The sequence below is a fragment of the Meriones unguiculatus genome, chromosome 18 (genome assembly GCF_030254825.1).
Source record: "Meriones unguiculatus strain TT.TT164.6M chromosome 18, Bangor_MerUng_6.1, whole genome shotgun sequence".
NCBI classification, from domain to species: domain Eukaryota; kingdom Metazoa; phylum Chordata; class Mammalia; order Rodentia; family Muridae; genus Meriones; species Meriones unguiculatus.
This window is the reverse complement of record NC_083365.1, coordinates 55,319,779-55,337,079: the sequence shown is the minus strand read 5'-3', so window position 1 is coordinate 55,337,079 and position 17,301 is coordinate 55,319,779. Positions and strand designations below refer to the sequence as shown.

General features: G+C 43.8%; 1 long non-coding RNA gene across 1 annotated transcript in view; it reads right to left on the bottom strand.

The window, feature by feature from the left end:
* The window catches only part of LOC132648930 (uncharacterized), a 31,534-nt gene extending 21,332 nt beyond the window's left edge, over positions 1 to 10,202 (bottom strand). The window contains exon 1 of the long non-coding RNA XR_009587323.1: positions 9,785 to 10,202. This is a non-coding gene — a long non-coding RNA (uncharacterized LOC132648930). The remainder of the gene's footprint in view (positions 1 to 9,784) is intronic.
* Between the last annotated feature and the right edge of the window lie 7,099 nt (positions 10,203 to 17,301).

Below are 17,301 nucleotides of genomic sequence, written 5' to 3'. Positions count from 1 at the left end.
CAGAAACTTTGGGTGTTGAAAAGGGTTGTAGCGACACGTGCCACGGTGCTCGAGAAGTTGAGATTTTTAGCCAGGATAAAAATTAGAGACAGGAAAAAACTCCAAGATCTACATATTGAGAAGTGAGAAATAGAGATGAAGTGTGAAAGAGGTTAGAGAATAAAGGCTGGCTAGTGATTCTGATGCAGTCTGTAGTCCTAGAACTCTGGGAATTGGAGCAGGGAGACTGAAAGTTCAAGCTCAGCCTCGGACACATAGAGAGTCCTAGACCAGTATAGACCACACAGTGAAACTCCACCTCGAAATTAAACTAATAAAAATTTAAAGGTAAATAGAATAACATGAAATTATAAACAACCTAATAACTTGAATTAATTTTAAATATTTTGAGTTAGGAGGGAAATGCAGTAGAATCTAATCTCATTGTACAATTTTAGAGATGAGAAAAGCCAAGCCTCAGAATCACATGACTTACCTCAGGACAGATGTCAGTTTCCAGCACAGAAGATTCAGTTTCCATGAAGAAACAATCTGTTACTTATTTCTTTTTGGACAAGGTCTCTCTACATGGCCTAGGCTCTCCTCAGTCTTTCAGTCTTCCTGCCTTAGCCTCCCAAGTGTTAAGATTATAGGATGTGTCACCACATCTGTCCAGTATTTTTTTTAACTTATTATGTTTTTTTATTCTTTTGAGGTAGGCTCTAGGTAGACCAGGCTGGCCTGAACTCACGGAGATACTGCCTCTGTCAAGTGGTAGGGCTACAGGTGTGCACCATCACATCTGGAAGTTCTCGTTTAACATACATGATTTCCAGGGCTGGAAAGCTGGCTCAGCACCTAAGAATATAGATTGCTCTTGCAGAGGACTAGATTTCCCAGTACTGGAGTTGGGCTACCTGTAATTCCAGCTTCAGAGGAATTTGATGCCTCTGACCTCTGAAGGGCATCTTCACTTAGGTGTATATCCCTACTTGAAGACATACATGTACATAAGTGAAATAAAAATAAATATTCAATTATTTGTATGACTTATAAATGTCATACCTGATTTTTAAAGAGAGCTAATTACTTGAAAATTTTAGTTACATGGAAATATGAGATTTTGTCTAGGAATTCTGCTTACAGATTTGTGTTTTGAGAGTAATTATTATGAATGCAGCAGAAGCATTTGTTTGCAGCTCCCAGCTTGCTTATTCTGTTCCACTCTATTAGCATGCATCTAGGCATTCAGAACTGCCCATGGAGCTAGGCATGGTCGTGCATACCTTTGGTCTGAGCACCCAGGACTCAGCACAGGATGACTAATTGATGAAGGTCAGCCTTGGCAAAGTAGTGAGTCCCAGGTTAGCCAGCGCTCCATGACAATCCCTGCTCTCAAAACGGAGGTCTGTAATTAAAAATTAATAATGAAGTAGGCTCACACAGTGAGTGTCTGGTATGTGGCAAGCACACTTCTGGGCTCTGGAGCAAGAAACATAAAAGCTCCTGGACTGTCCACTGTACCCAATGGGCCAGAGATAGAGAAAACTATTGGGTGAGAAAGTGGGGAGCAAAATGAGAATATTCCAATTTTCAAGTTATTGCTCATCTAAGAGGCAAAGAGGTAAATATTAAAAATATGAGTTCTCGTCCTTTCTTTTTTTCTTTCTTTCTTTTTCAATAGGATCTTGCTCTATAGCTCAGGGTAGCCTCAAACTTTCAATACCTCTGCCTTCTTGTCTCCCAAGAGCTAGAATGAAAAGTGTATATAACCATACCAGGCTAAGAATATGATTTTTCTTTAATTTTAAAAGACAGTCTTATCATCACCACTAACAAAAGCTTTACAAACAACTTAAAAATGTTATTTCTGAGCTGGGCATGGTGGCACATGCCTTTAACCCCAGCACTTGGGCTGCAGAGGCAGGAGGATCTCTGTGAGTTCAAGGCCAGGCTGGTCTACAACGTGAGTCTAGGACAGCTGGAGCTCTGTTACACAGAGAAACCCTGTCTCAAAAAACAAACAAACAAAAAACAAAACAAAACAAAACAAAAAGTTATTTCTGATTTACTGGTTTCTGAGGCATCACCAGCCCAACATGGGATGATAGACTATCCGCGTGTGAAACAACAGTTCCCATAGCCGCATGTGGCTCTAGCCTTCTATTCCAGCCTTCCTTCATGACATCCAGCCAGGGAAGCTGCCCCTGGCCGAGCAGTTTGGGAGGAAGAAAGGCCAATGTTTTAGTGTCCAGTGAAGCACATTCTCATCAGTCCTTAATGCTATAGTTATTGTTATCCTATGTATCCATAGCTGAAAATTCGGGGGGGAGGGGAATCAAAGTTCAAGGTAGTTGTACTGCCACCCCCTTGAGAAATGCATGTCAGTAGTATTTTTACATAAGCTCCAAATATATGTAGCTACATATATGTGTGTATGTAATGATAAATCACTACAGCAGTATTAGCAACATATTTCCACAAAAAAATATATCACTAAATACTAGCTGTATGAGTACTATCTCATGAGTTCTTAGTTTTCACTGTTGTAAATGTTTTACTGTTTCAAGACACTATGTTGACATGTGTGTGTGTGTGTGTGTGTGTGTGTGTGTGCCTGCCTTTATGGAAGTGGTTAATGTGTGGGACAAAATATAGAAGCAGAATTCCTGAATCAGAGTTTCTGTACCTGTTTAAACTTCGGGGTAGAAATCACAGGTTCTGGGCCAGAAATCCCGACTGTGCATTTGCTCTTCTTCTAGCTGGGACTGAGCAAGCCTCTCCCGCAAGTTCTCACCATGATGCTGCTGTCCTTAGGAGAATTTGGCTTTCTCTCTATTTTTCACTCATTGCCCTCGGAATGAGCTTCCTAACATTTTGATAAACCGTGGAGTCCCCTCCAAACTCTTCCCTTTGAGAGCCGGCCTCCCTCCAATACCGACTGACACCTCTCTATCTACCTGCACCCAGGGGATCGATAGTTCTGTCCTGGATCCTTCATTGCTCAAGACCTAACAGGCGAGTGGGAGGAGTCTGTAAACGGGCTGACAGATTTTCCTCCGCAGTTACCCAGCACTCCCCATGTGCCTGGCTGTGCTGCCCAGCTCTAAGGAAGGTTTGTAAATGCCACCCAGGAGCCGATCAGAGAGCGATGGGGGCAGGGCTGGTCTTGCTGGTTTCCCATGGCACCCGTGGCTTCTGGCGCTTGTACCGGAAGCCAGCGCCCAGCCCAGGGCACCACACCATAACCCATTCCTGCGTGGGGCTCACTGCTCAGGAAACCGTTCCAGGAAGCACGCTGAGCCCCTCTGTCCCCAGAGCAAATGTGTTTCAAATGTGAGACGCTGGGTGGGGTCAGCAGCAGAACCGGCATCGTCTCCTACCCCATCTGCCAGGGCTGCAGCAGTTGGATGGAGGAACTTCCCGTCACAGCTAAAACACTTGCTTCGTCCCCTTTGAGTTCTCTGATCTTTTTTTTTTTTTTTTTTTTTCCGGGAGAAATTTTGACTGTCTAATTAAAATTGAATGCATTTTGAAGAATGTTAGGGTGCAAACACAGTCACCTCAAAAGGAGACTGGCTGCCGCAATCCCACCTAAGGCAGGGAGCTAGGCGGTGGTTGAACGGTTTCCTCTTACGGGGACTCCAGAGGTTTGCCGTGAAACGCAAATGAGACTGGACCAGAAAAAGAAAGGCGCACATTGTAAAGCACTCACCCCCAGGCGGCCGTGAAATGGTCCTGTTGCCAGCACAAGACCTCTGAGACCAGCTAATCCCAGCCTGGTCCCCACTGTACGCTGAGGACCCAGGCCTCAAGAACAGCGCCCCCCACCCCCGCTCCCATGCAGCTATTCTGTTCCCAGGGGGCTGCTGGCTGGACCTGGAGCAAGAATCGGTTTCCTCACCGTAGGTTCGAGTCCCATGTCCTGGCTGAGCTGAGTGGGCCCAAGAACATGACTATTCTTTGAAGAGTGGGGCCCGTCTTATAAAGAAAGGCAAACCGCCTGTGGTTGAGGAGCGAAACACTGGGAGGTTTCCTGTCAGATTCGTGCCTCCAGTCTGTGGACTGGTGTCACGGTGGCGGGTAGCTAATTGGAGCAGAGTTCGTTTTTTGCCTTTTACATACAGACCATGCCCCACCTGCTGGAGTTCAAGAACCTGTCAGGGCTAGCTCCTCTGTCCGCCCACACAGCCTGCTGAGAAGCCCTGCTGGTCCTCCCTCCACAACAGGCCACACCATCTGTCCTGTTCAAGTCAAGCTCTGTCCCTGCACCGCATGAAACCTTGTGTCCCCGAGGCTTAGAGGCCGTCACAGCATCAGGACAGCAAGAGCCACTCAGGAGGACAATCCTGAAGGAAAGATCCATGCCCTGGAGTGAGCTGGAGGCCATTTCATCGAAAGTCCGAGTCTCTGTGCCAATAGCAAGCAGGGCCTCGTGCCCTGTGGACCCCGTCTCTGTCCTACCTCAACCCACGTTGGTCTCCAAAGAAATGCTGCTGAGTGACCTTGAGATTTAGTCCTAAAGGTGCTTACTGCCAAGGGACAGCCTGGGTTCAATCCCTCTGACCCAGAAGGAGAGAACTGTCATCAACACAAGCTCCAAAGTGCATGTGCGTGTGCACACTCGCACTCACACATACACACCCACACCCATGTGCATGGAAGAAAAAGGGAGGAGAGTAAAATAACAGCAAAAACGTCTGGAAAAGTCATGAGGAACCATACTATTCACTGTCTACCTAAAAATACTTACAATACAGTTAAGTCAGTATATAAACACACACACACACATACAGTTTAAAGGAAAATGTCCCATCTGGGCTGACAATGTTCCCTCTAAGAGCCAAAGATCATCAGACAAAAAAAAAAAAACAAAAAAACAAAACTCAGTATCAGTTATGAGAATCCCTCTTTTAAGTTGTTGGTCACAGTTGATCAAGAGACTCCCAAAATGTACAATCAACTGCTTTTACCTTTGGTTACTTCCCAGGGGTGGAGGCTTTGTCTCTCTTGTTGAAGAAACCACAGGCTTCAGAATAAGTCCCTGTTGTTTATAAAAATGAAAATCCCAACTGTTCTGTTTTACCAACGAAGACTCAGGTGCCAGATGATGGGGTGATAACATGCTAACTCAGAGAGGTAGAGAAAGAACCCAGATGACCTTCCTACACAGCCGAGGTCTAGATGGAAAAACCCAAAAAGCTCACTAGCTCAACTGACAACCCCCGAGCAAAAGACCAAAAACCCAAGGCTGAAGGCTTGCTAGCTCTAAGCCCCAAAATCCAGGGAGTCGAGTTGCTGAAGTCTAAGCTAAGACCAGAGCTTGAGCTAAAAGCTTTTTCTACTTCTTCATGCTGTTTTAAATACCCCTCAACTCAAAGTCCCTCCTACTCTTTAATGCCTGTTGGCTTCTTGCTCAGCTTCTTGACATAGAGTTAAGTTTATTAAATCCTGTTTACAGAAAGCTTTTTGATGAAAGGCGTGTGCTGGGGCTGGGTGAACCACACCATAATCACCTGTTTACAATAAAAAGTTCTTGGATTAAGGGTATGTGGTAGGGCTCAACCACATCAAACAAGAAACAGTGATTTACAGTTCACGGTTTGGGGGTTCACAATGGGATCAAATATCCTGCAGCAGGTCTCAGAGATCCCTGAGTTGGAGCTGGTCTGGAAGGCTCCTCCCTGAGGACTAGCTTTCATAGGACCAGAAGGCACCATGCAGGCTTTCAATGGAGGGAAGCAACCACTAACCTACTCAGATGTGACTCGTAGGAATGACAACAGTGACCAACATGGCACAAAAATCTTAGGAGCACAATAGTGGCACAAATACCTTGATGGTAACCAACACCTCTCTAACTGTCCTTAAGATCTGCTCAGCAAGAGGAAAAGCACGCCTGGTTCTGGAAATCTAGCTAACTACCCGAGGTTATCGAAGGTCTTGAAAGAGAACTTACAACCACCACATTACTAAACCAGCATAATCCCTGACAAGAATCTCTAAACATCTGGCTTTATACCCTCAGATAAGTGTAGTCTTCACTCTTCCTGAACAAAACTTCTTTGCAGCAGATGGAGGCCATTGCAGAAAACTGCAACCAACCAAAATGCAGAATTGTAGAGCCCACTCCCAGTGGGTACATCTACAAAACATGCCCGTACCTAAAGGCATAGGGAACATTGCTGAAGAGGAAATGGAAAGATTGTAAGAGCCAGAGGATTGGGGAGTTTGCTGTGAGATTGTGTCTCCTAGGAATGTTAGAAGCTACATCCATAAAATCTTATTAACATGACTGCCCAAATGAGAGCTGCACAAGGATGACGACAAAGACATGCTGAAGTGGACGGGGAAAGCCTGTGAGCTCTCAGCCCTACACAAAGAACTACAGGCGGCTAGGAAACAACGAGAACTAGAGAAATAGTCTTTCTCAGGGAAAACACAGCAATTGGCTAACTACTACCAAATGGTTATCCCTGATAATATACATACAAGTAGCATAATATGGACTAAGCAAGCACTTATGCATTTAGGTGTGTGTGAGAGAAAGAGAAAGAGAAATGATTAGAGTCTCAAAAATATACAAAGTATTTTAAGGCCACAAGAAGACACACTTCATAATCACTAAGATGGCTCCCATTAAGGAGAATGGGAGATGTCAAGTGCTGTCAAAGGCATGGGGAAAAGGAGCCCCCTAGACATTCCTGGTATGGATGGAAAATGATTTAACTACTCTGCAAAAACAAACAAACAAAAAACAAACAACATTTACAATTCTTCAGAAAGGTCAACATAGGATTCCAACAGAGCCAGCTTCCCAGAAATACACACCAAAATCACTGAAATAGCTGCTTTAGTTCTTGCACACAAATGTTCACAGTGGCACTACTGACAATAGCCAAAGGATAAAATAGCTCACATGATCATGAACAGAGTAAATGAATAAACCAAATGTGGTTTCTGCAGTCAATTACCAGCTTGATGATGGCTGATAAAACACTGTGCGTATACATGTTCATGTAGATACGCGCACACACACACACACACACACACACACACACACACATGCAGGCCAGAGGTCAATGTTGAATGTCTTCGTCAATTGCTCTTCGTTGTTTTTTTTCTTCTTCTTGAGATAAACTATCATGAAAATGGAGTTTGCTCATTTGGTTAGACTGGCTGAACAGCAGGCTCTGTCTCTCTCTGCCTTCCCAGTACTAGGATTACAGATGTGTGTTCATGACTGGCTTGTTATACAAATCTAGGGGGACTGAATTTAGATCTTCATGCTTACCTGGAAATCGCTTTACTGAACAATCACTCTAGCCACTGATTTAGGATTTTTGACTCTAGTGTGAAAGCCTTCTGTGAGCTTCTATGAACGTCTGTGAACTCTTGTGTTCTGAGGCTTATATGCAGGCAGATCATCTCTTAAGTTTCTGGGTGGTGGCAGCAAGTCACAGCTCTTTAGTCAGTTTCATGGTAACAACAGATGCTCCATGTCATAACGTGTAGCCGAGCTATGAAGTTATGTGTAATACAAAACTCACTTTCAATTGACAAAAGCCTTACCTCGTGATGGATGTACTGGGGCAGAGCCCAGCTAGATCTGAGATGTATACCTGTATAACACTGGAATGCCAAAACCTCAGTGTCCGATGCATCACTTGGAATGTGAGTGAACCTCAAAAAACATGTCAAGTGAGAGAAGGCAAACCTAAGATGTCACCAAATGTAGAATTCTATTTGTATAGTCTGTCAAGAATAGATGAATCCACTAAAAACAACAACAACAACAACAGATCCAGCTTGTGGTTGGCAGGAGCTCGGGTGGGTGGAGTAGGGACCAGCTCCCGAGTGGGGACTGGTTTCCTTTAGAAGAGATGTCAGTGTTTTAGAGGTAGGTGAACATATCATATCAAGTTGTTGCGCTACACAGGGTGTGTACTAAAATGCCACTCAATTCTACGCTTTAAATAGTTGCTTTCATGCTGTGCAATTTTTACTTCTATAAAACAAAACAATGGGAAGAAACACTGTGACAGTATGCGCCAGGTCCTTGACCGCCTCCAAGTATTGAGCTTTGGATGTAAGCCCAGCATGGAGCCTCCTCTACAGAATGGCCTACCATTTCACAAGCTCTCAGTAGAGTCCTTCAAGTCTAAGCTATGTCTGAGTGTGCAGGAGGCCTGGCCTTGTCCTGCCATTTACTGCGGCTTAGGAAGAGATGACACACTTGTCTCTCTTTTCACCTTCTCCAACCTTCCGTTAATAGGACATCATACCCAGTGTGGGTTATGAAATTTGGAGAGTCCCATAGAAGATGAAATTATGAGACTCTCTCTTAAAAGATATTAATTGCTCTGCCTGATTTTGTGCCTGTGCCATACTGTTTTTATAACCACAGCTCTGTAATTTATCTTGAAATCTTAAACAGCCATCCTTCCAGCATTGTTCTTTTTCCTCAGGATTGCTTTCACTACCTGCAGTCTTTTGTGGTGCTCTGTAAGTTTTAGGGTTTTCTCCCTGGTTTTTATTCTATAAATAATGTTGTAGGGGAGGGATTTTGACAGGGACTATATTGAATCCATACATTGGTTTTGGTAGATCGGTCATTGTCATAATACTGATTCTACCAACCCATAAGCATGGAAGGTGGTTCCATTTTCTAGTGCCTTTCTCAGTGTTTTTCTTTAGGTCTCTCAGAGAGTTAAAGTTTTCTTTCTGGAGACATTTCACTTCTTTGGTTAGGCCGATTCCTATCTTATTTTCTTAGAGGCTATCTTGAATGGGAGTGTGTCCGTTGTCTCTTTCACAGCACGTTCGTTGTTGGTGTATAGAAAAGCTACTGGTTTTCGTAAACTGGCTTACAAGGCTCAAACGTAAGTATACACAGCTGCAGGTGCATGGGGTTTGACAAAGATGCCAAAAAATATACACGGGAGACAAGACAAACTGCACTGCGAAAACTGAATGTCCATATGTAGAAGAATGAAATTACAGCTGTATCTATCACCCTGCCCCAAAATTGACTCTCACTGGGTCAAAGAACTCATGAGAAACCTAAAAACTTGAAACTGCTAGAAGAAGATATATTTTATGCAGTGCCCTATATAATACAGGTGTGGGGAAGGGCACTCTGAGCAGGAACCCTCTGCCTGGTAAGTAAGGCCAATAACTGACAAGTGGGACCTCCTAAAACTAAAACTGTCTGGCCTACTATGGAAAGAATCAATCAAAGTAAAGAGGAAGCCCACGGGGCTGGAGAGAGCCTTTGCCAGCTAGACATACATACATGATTAATATCCAGAATATAGAAAAAAGAAAGACTCAAGAAAACAAAAGACCCTATTTAAACTGCGCTCTGCAGGCATTGCACAGGGATTGAGAACTTCGAACACTCAGCTCTAAAGGGGAGACAAATCCTTCCCCTCGGGAGTTCAGCAAAATTCAGTGAGCCTGCGGGGGAGGAGCAGACAGAGTGGGTGGAGCACCCTGAGAGAGCAAAGCCCTCTAAATCAATGGTGCTCAACCTTCCTAATGCTGAGGCCCTTTAATACAGTTCCTCATGTGGTGACCTCCCAACCAGAAAAAATATTTCCACTGTTACTTCATAACTGTAATTTTGCTAACTGTTATGAATCACAATGTAAATATCTGTGTTGTCTGGTGGTCTTAGGCGATCCCTGTGAAAGGGTTACAGCCCACAGGTCGAGAAACACCGATCTAGAAGCTTTGTCAGCAACTGGGGCTGTTCTTAGGTCAGGGTCCTGTGTGCACTGCCCCCATGCCCTGTGCACCTCACCTCGGTTTCTTGGTCCTCACTCCGTTGCTGCATATCCTCTGTTGACCTGCCTGCCATCCAGGGCACCTCTGAGCCAGGCAGGCAGTGTGGCCCAACCTTTCCCTCTCGGGCTTCCCTCTTGTTGTCCCAGGGATTCGGTTTACATGAGTTCCTCTGCAACTCTGGTGGCCAGATGTGAACACGAGCCAATAGGACAGGGCCAGGGACATGCTCCAGGCTCCTGCTCCCTAAGTCCCTCCTGAAGCCTCATGCCTTAATGCCCCGTGCTTCATCAAGTGGACACAGGCTGTTCTTTTTCCTTTTTCAGATGAGTTAACAAGGTCAGGCAGCTCGTTCATTTCCAGTACTCTTATCACTTCGGGAAGTTTGATTTCTGATAATGCCAGCTCTTAAACTCCTACCTGCTGGCACTCTGAGGATCAGGATTTTGTTTTCACTGTGCTGTTGGCTGAGATTCGGTTTCCTTTCCTGTCCTTCCTATCAGTTAAGTTTCAGTTCTGTTTCTCAGTATATTCTCTTTCCCTTTCCTGATAGCTCCCATTTGCTGTCATTGTTCTTTTCTGCTTTTTAACCTGATTAAAATAAACAAGTTATTTCAAGGCAGATGTTCCCAAACAGGAACTTTCAACATATTGAAAGCTCAGTACCGTGCCTATCTATTCTAGATCAAGCAAAATCCATTTACTTTATTAGATTATGTACCTGTTTGTGGACACACTGGCTTGGTCCTGGGAAATTCCACGGAGTAAATACATCACCAAGAATTTCCAGCACTCCAGTGAATTTAAGGGACCCACACTCAGCATTTCTGCCTTTGCCTGAACAAAGGACTGAGTGAGAATTCCCTGAGCTGAACAGTGCTCTGGTCATGAGATGGAGAAGGATCTGTAATTTCATTCCTTCTCTGGGTTAACTGTTACCTCATGCCCTGTAGAAATACAACATGTATCAGGCTTCTGTTTTTCAAGTTACACAACGTTCTCTCATAGTGGATGTATCTGCCCAAATGTTATTTTTGCACATTACTGTAAAGATAATTCTACCACAAATATGTTTTCATAAGAAGAATATTTTTGTTTCCTTTTTTTTTTTTCTGATTTAGGATTATTTCCTCAATGTGAAATCATAGCTACAGAAACTTACACAGAACTTTTAAAATTTTGGCTTTTACATTTTTCAATGGAGTGTGTGCACCATGGTGTATATATGGAGGTCAGAGAACAATTTGTGGGAATTGGTTCTCTCTTCCTACATGTGAGTCCCAGGGATAAAACACACATCATCAGGTTTGGCAGGAGGCAGCTTTAGCCAGTGAGCTACCTCACCAGCCCTCATTATGGCACCTTCATACATAGATATCATTATATTTTGCCTCACCTGTATCCCTCCACCATCTGCACCTCTCCTCCCTACATGTCACTTTTAAGGCTCTTGATACCTATTGTCATTACTTTACAAAATAGATCCAGCAGCATACAGCCTAAAACAACCATTCAATGTTAACGTCCCTGGCAAAATCAGCTGCTTCTTCCTCTTCTTCTTCTTCTTCTTCTTCTTCTTCTTCTTCTTCTTCTTCTTCTTCTTCTTCTCCTCCTCCTCCTCCTCCTCCTCCTCCTCCTCCTCCTCCCCCTCCTCCTCCCCCTCCTCCTCCTCCTCTTCCTCCTCCTCCTTCTCCTCCTCCTCCTCTTCCTGCTTCTTCTTCTTCTTTTGTCCAAAAGTATTTTCTTAAAAGCAGTTTGCATGTTTAATTTGTCCAGAAACTCCTCAACCTCACACATCGCCATCTTTGAATTTAAAACTCAAGCTTTAATCAGCATGTCTATTTAACACAGAGGCATATGAGAGTAAAAGTATATACTCTGGGAATAAATGAGAATTCCACACAATAAGAGGAAGCAGAGTTGCTACACTGAGTGACAAATGTTATGATAGCTCAGAAGAAGAAAAACTCCATGGACTGGGATGTTTTGGGGACATAGGTTAATTCCTTCTGAAAAGAGCAGGACCTGACATTAGAGAATGACAGGCCTCTGCTAGAGCTACTGGGATGAAGGAGGTCTTCCATTCGTGGAGGGCAGTGTTCACAAAGCCACTAGGGCAGAGAAGTTGAGATTTGCACATGACTGTGCATATACTAAATTCAGATGCTCCATTTCCTGAAACCAAAGAAGTCAGCACATATATAATGCAATGTAAATTCCACATAGTTTTAAAACTACAAGACCCTAACACCTATTCAGCTAAGTGTCTCCTACCTCATTCATTTCACAGAAGAAGGAAGACAATATAAACGAAGGGTTAAAAGTCTTATGTCTATCCCAAGGACATTGTTCCTCTGCTGGTGCCTTAGTAGAGGTGTCTCTGCTTCCCTGTCTCTCTCTCTTTTTCTGTCTATCTCTGCCTCTCTGTCTCTATCTCTTCCTTTCTGTCTCTGTCTCTGCCTGTCTCTCTGTCTGTGTCTCCCTCCACACACACACTCACATACAGGCACACACACCAAGAGAGAAAGAAAATTCTTAAGAGAACCAGAAAAATAATGGTCACTGGGTAAGAGTGCCAACCAAGAATGACCATGCAGGTTTGGAAAGACATCTGAGTTTTGAATAGCTTCAAAGGTTACTTCCATGTCTCTACTAGGTTATTTCATGTACAATGATGAAACAATAGAACTAAAAATTGGAATTATTTCCATTTGTATATTCATAGAAAATTTATAAACGTAAGCATCATGTCCACTCCATCTTTCCTTGAGCTTTTTTTTTCCTTTACATAAGTCACCCTGCTAAATGTTATGTGGAATTAATAAACAGTAAGGGCACAGATGTACCACTAAGCAACACAGTTTATTTACGAGTGCAGAAAAGAAACTGGTACAGACATCTTTAATGTAACTGCGGCAACCTAACTCCAGTGAGCAGCCAGCACATATTTGCTAGCATTTGGGAGGCTGAGGCATGAAGATCATCGCACACTCAAGGCCAGCATGGGCTACAGAGTAAGATCCTGTTTCAAAATTTTACATATATGTATATTATGTAAAATTTATTACATACATTTTATAAAATTTACATAAATGATAGGGGAGGTCTTCCTCTCCTTCCTTCTGATCCTAGTCTATCAGGTCTCATCAAGAGTGGCTGTATTGTCTTGCTCTGTGGCCTGGTAAGGCTGCTCCCCCCTCAGAGGGAGGTGATCAAAGAGCAGGCCAATCAGTTCATGTCAGAGACAGTCCCTGTTCCCATTACTATGGAACCCACTTGGACACTGAACTACCATGGGCTACATCTGTGCAGGGATTCTATGTTATCTCCATGCATGGTCCTTGGTTGGGGTATCAGTCTCAGGAAAGATGCCTGTGCCCAGATTTTTTTGGATAAGAAGGATCAGAAGGAAAGAGAGGAAGACCTCCCCTATCAGCAGACTTGGAGAGGGGCATTCGTGGAGAAGGGAGAGGGAGAGTGGGATTGGGAGGGGAGGAGGGAGGAAGCTACAGGGGGATACAAAGTGAATAAACTGTAACTAATAAAAATAAAAATAAATACAAAAATTTACATAAATGAACAAGAACAACCAAAAAGACTGGACCATTTTCAGATGGGTGGTCAGTGCGGAGATGCTGCATGGGTAGTGGTCAAAGCAAGTCTGCAAGGGCGATTCGGGTTTAGAACATGGAGGAGATAAGAAGTATCCCAGACAATGAATAAAACAAGAGCCTTAGTGCCTATTCTTGGCAAGTTAGATAAACATGTTCTCTAGTTGCTAAAAATTAACTTTCCAAAATAGACAAATGTGGTAGAGCCAGCACATAGCATAAATAGCATTTCCATCGCATAATATTAACACACATACATAACATAACATAAAATTAGCTGTATACCTCACCGGGAGATGTTAGGGCAAGAGAGAAGACGTATTCCAAAAGGTGACATGTAACTTATTATCTATCCTCTAAAAATCATCAACTCTGCTCAGACACCCCACCTTAAAAACTGTGCCCCAACTATAATGTAATATACTAGAATAGTCAGGACACGCACACTTCTGAGAGATGGTGGTGACTAATGGTCACAAGCTGTGAAACCCCACAATTGGAGGGGTGCCCTCTTTCTCCCTCTGTAGAAGGAGGGTAAGTTCTGTGTGTGTGATCGTACGAGGGAAAGGTGTTTTCTGTGTGTGTGGGTTAGGCTGTCTTTACACGATGCCGCCTTTACCACAAATAACCATGTGCATACTTCACACAACGAGAGGACTAGACCCGTTACTGTGAGCGCCCTCCACAGAGCACCGGAACTCCAAATTTCAAGAAAAGACCGTACTCTCCACAGATGCGGAACACATGCACAGTACTTTTATTAGAACTTTCTTTCTCTCCTGAAGGCATTCCTGCTTTTGAATAAAGCCAGGCTCCATGAATATTTAACCCAAATCCTAGAAGTTGTTTGTGGATGTGTAAGATATGTGATAACTGTAGCATAAAGGACGGGAGGTGGGCACGTTTCACCGCAAACGTTTTCATCGTTGAGGGTTTACATTTTGCATGAAGCAGAAACATTAGCTACACTATGAAAAGCTTGGAGAGATACATTTGTGAAGAAACTAACTTTTCGGTATGTGTACATGCGTGTGTACACAGCTACATATGTGGGCATGCATGTGGAGGCCAGAGGTAAGTCTTAGGCATGGTTCCTAAAGAGCCGTCCTTGAAATGTCTTGGTTTTGTGTGTCTGTGTTGGTGTACGGTCACATTTCCACAGCACGAGAGTGTACGGGGCCAGAGGGCACCTTGCGGGGTTAGGCTCTCTGGTACTGAACACTGGCTTGACGCTGGCTTTTTGTTTTTAGGGATTTGTAAAAACCTTTTGAGATTGTCACTATAACATTTCTCCCTTGCCCTTCCTCCCTCCAAACCCTCTCATATACCCTCCTTGTTCTCCTACAGATTCATTTCTTGGAGAAGACCACGCCTCTCACTCCCAGCACTCCTCATAAGGCTGAGAATTCTTGGGCTTTTTTCCCCTGTCCACTTGGGGCATGTCCCATGTCTGTTGCTACCATCCTTGTCAGCGCACATTTAGGCAGACACCCTGGTGAGACTTTATAGCATCTTCTGGCTCCTGTAATTTTTCTTTCCCATCTTCTGCAATGTTTCCTGAGCCTGAGGTGCAAGAGTGCTTTGTAGATGCATTCAAATGGAGTCGACTTCACAGCTCTGCGTTTGGATTGGTTGTAGGGATTTTTTTTTTTTTTTTGTAGTGGTCTTTGTTGCAGAGAGAAGTTTCCTTGATGAAGGGTGAAGATTATGTTTATCTAAAGGTTTAAGAACATTTATGGATTACTCTTAGTGATAATGCTGGTATAGTAAGTTAGTGGTAGTAGATTCTCCTCCAACAACCATGGATTCACTAGCATTGAGAAGTTAGCTGGGTTTCCAGTACCAGACATGTTTTTTGTCTTATTAAGTGGGTCTTAAGTCCAATTAGAGAGCTGATGGTTGTCACCAAGGTACATGTGCCACCCCTTATGGTCTGGGCTGACTGATTCAAGAGTCAAGGTCCTCTTAACAGAAACCATAATACCAGATACAAGAAGCACTCTTCTGAGTCCATGGCTATCCAAGAAACTCCCAAAACAGACAGACAGAAATTAAGCTGCTGCCCTTGGTTGCCACCCAGGGATGGAGAGTAAATCTCTATTGCTAAAGACAGCACAAGCTTTAGACACAGAACCAGAGACTCCTGAGATGGAACTGAGCTGAGAGCCTCCTCTCTGAATATCAGCTCTTGTGGTATCAGGAGGCACCACACAAGCTTCCTAAGATGGGATGCAACTGACAGTCCTAACCAGTTCTGATGCCTATTAACCACATCAATTACCAAGGTTAAATATATTTTTTAAGACGGGCTCTCACTGGGACCTGGGGCTTGCTGATTAAACAAGGCTGGCTGGTCAGTGAGCACCACCGATCGCCTCTTTCCAGCACTAGCCTTACTAGTGCTGGGACTACAGATGTATGCTGTCGTGCCCAGTTTTTCCTATGGGTGCTAGAAATCAGACTTGGGTCTTCATACTTACAGAGCAAGGACTTACTGACTGAGCTATCTCCCAGCCTGCAGAAACTGTTTTTAAGGCAAGTGCACAGACAAATGGCAATTCTTTTCTCCAAGAAGTATAAAATGGATAGGATTATCAGAAACAACCATCGTAATACCCCTGTAAATTGACCACAGTCATACAACAGATTTAAAAAGGATGTCTTCAAGAGAAAAGATTGAACTTTAGTGAGATCAGTGGAAGTTTCTGGTGTTGTAACCAGGAGCTGCTACCATCTGTCCCTCCCCGTGGCTCCAGCACGTGGCAGCTCTGTGGGGGAAGAGTAGGTCATGAGTTGTACCAGAAAGGTCCGATGTCATTGTGAGCAGACCAACCAACCAAAACAACCAACCAACCAAAACAACAACCAAACAAACGAAAAAAGAAGCAAAACAGCCAACCGAAACAAAAGCAAACAAATGAAGAGCCAACCCATATCCAGGAACATTGACCAAAACAACAGAGTCCAGTGTCATACAATCAGGCAAACCCTTGCAGCTGGCCTAAGACTACGTCATTGTTTGGGGTAAGCAAGATACTGTAAGACCAAAGAGAAATTAAGCAGTGTGATGTGGGGACCACATCGGCTATGCAGGCCCTGATAAACTCTTGAATTTTCCTGCAGGTCTGAAGACTGCCTATATGTACACGGTGGTACACAGCTCAGAAGAGGCCAGAGTGGGCCTTATGTAGTTCTGAAGCTAGCTGAAGATATGGCCTTATGACACAGGAAGTGTGAACTTCCTGCACATTCCATGAGTTTCGACTCAAAACAAACCAACCCATAAAGGGCAGAAGCTTCATTAGATCAGTATGCTGAAGTGCAGCTCTGATCACTTGTACGCTGGCTACCAGGCTATCCAATCCAGGGTAACTGAGGGCGCCAGGCTTACAGCAACAATACAGACAACAACAGTTTTAAAACCGAGCACAAACAGCAGCTGCTATATGTTTTCAGAAAGCCAGCCTCCTCAGTCAGGTAAATCATTAAAGAAATGAGTAAAAGAACCTGAGCCAACAGCCACAGTCACAGGTGTTAGAACTTAATGCTGTAATAGACTCTCTAAGTGTTCAGACTTCAAGAAAATCATCACGAGACTTACAAAAAAGCAGTATGACTCAAACATAGAAGAGAAAGAGCTGGTTACACAGATAATCTTTGAGGGGCCTCAGATGTTGGTGACAGTGAACAAAGTCTAAGTGATAGGTATTCTCTGCCGAAGAAATGAGCTAATTCAAGCCAAATTAAAGTATATAGGCAGCTTCCCTGGGGGCAGTTCCTGGGTTGGGTCACTGGTCCCAAGGAACCGGGTCAAGGAAGTTGCCATGCAGACAGGGAGACAGAGAAGGGGGAAAGAAGAAAGAACATGAGTATGTGAAGAGAAAGAGAGGAAATGCAGGGAGTGGGAGAGACAGGGAGAGAGAGA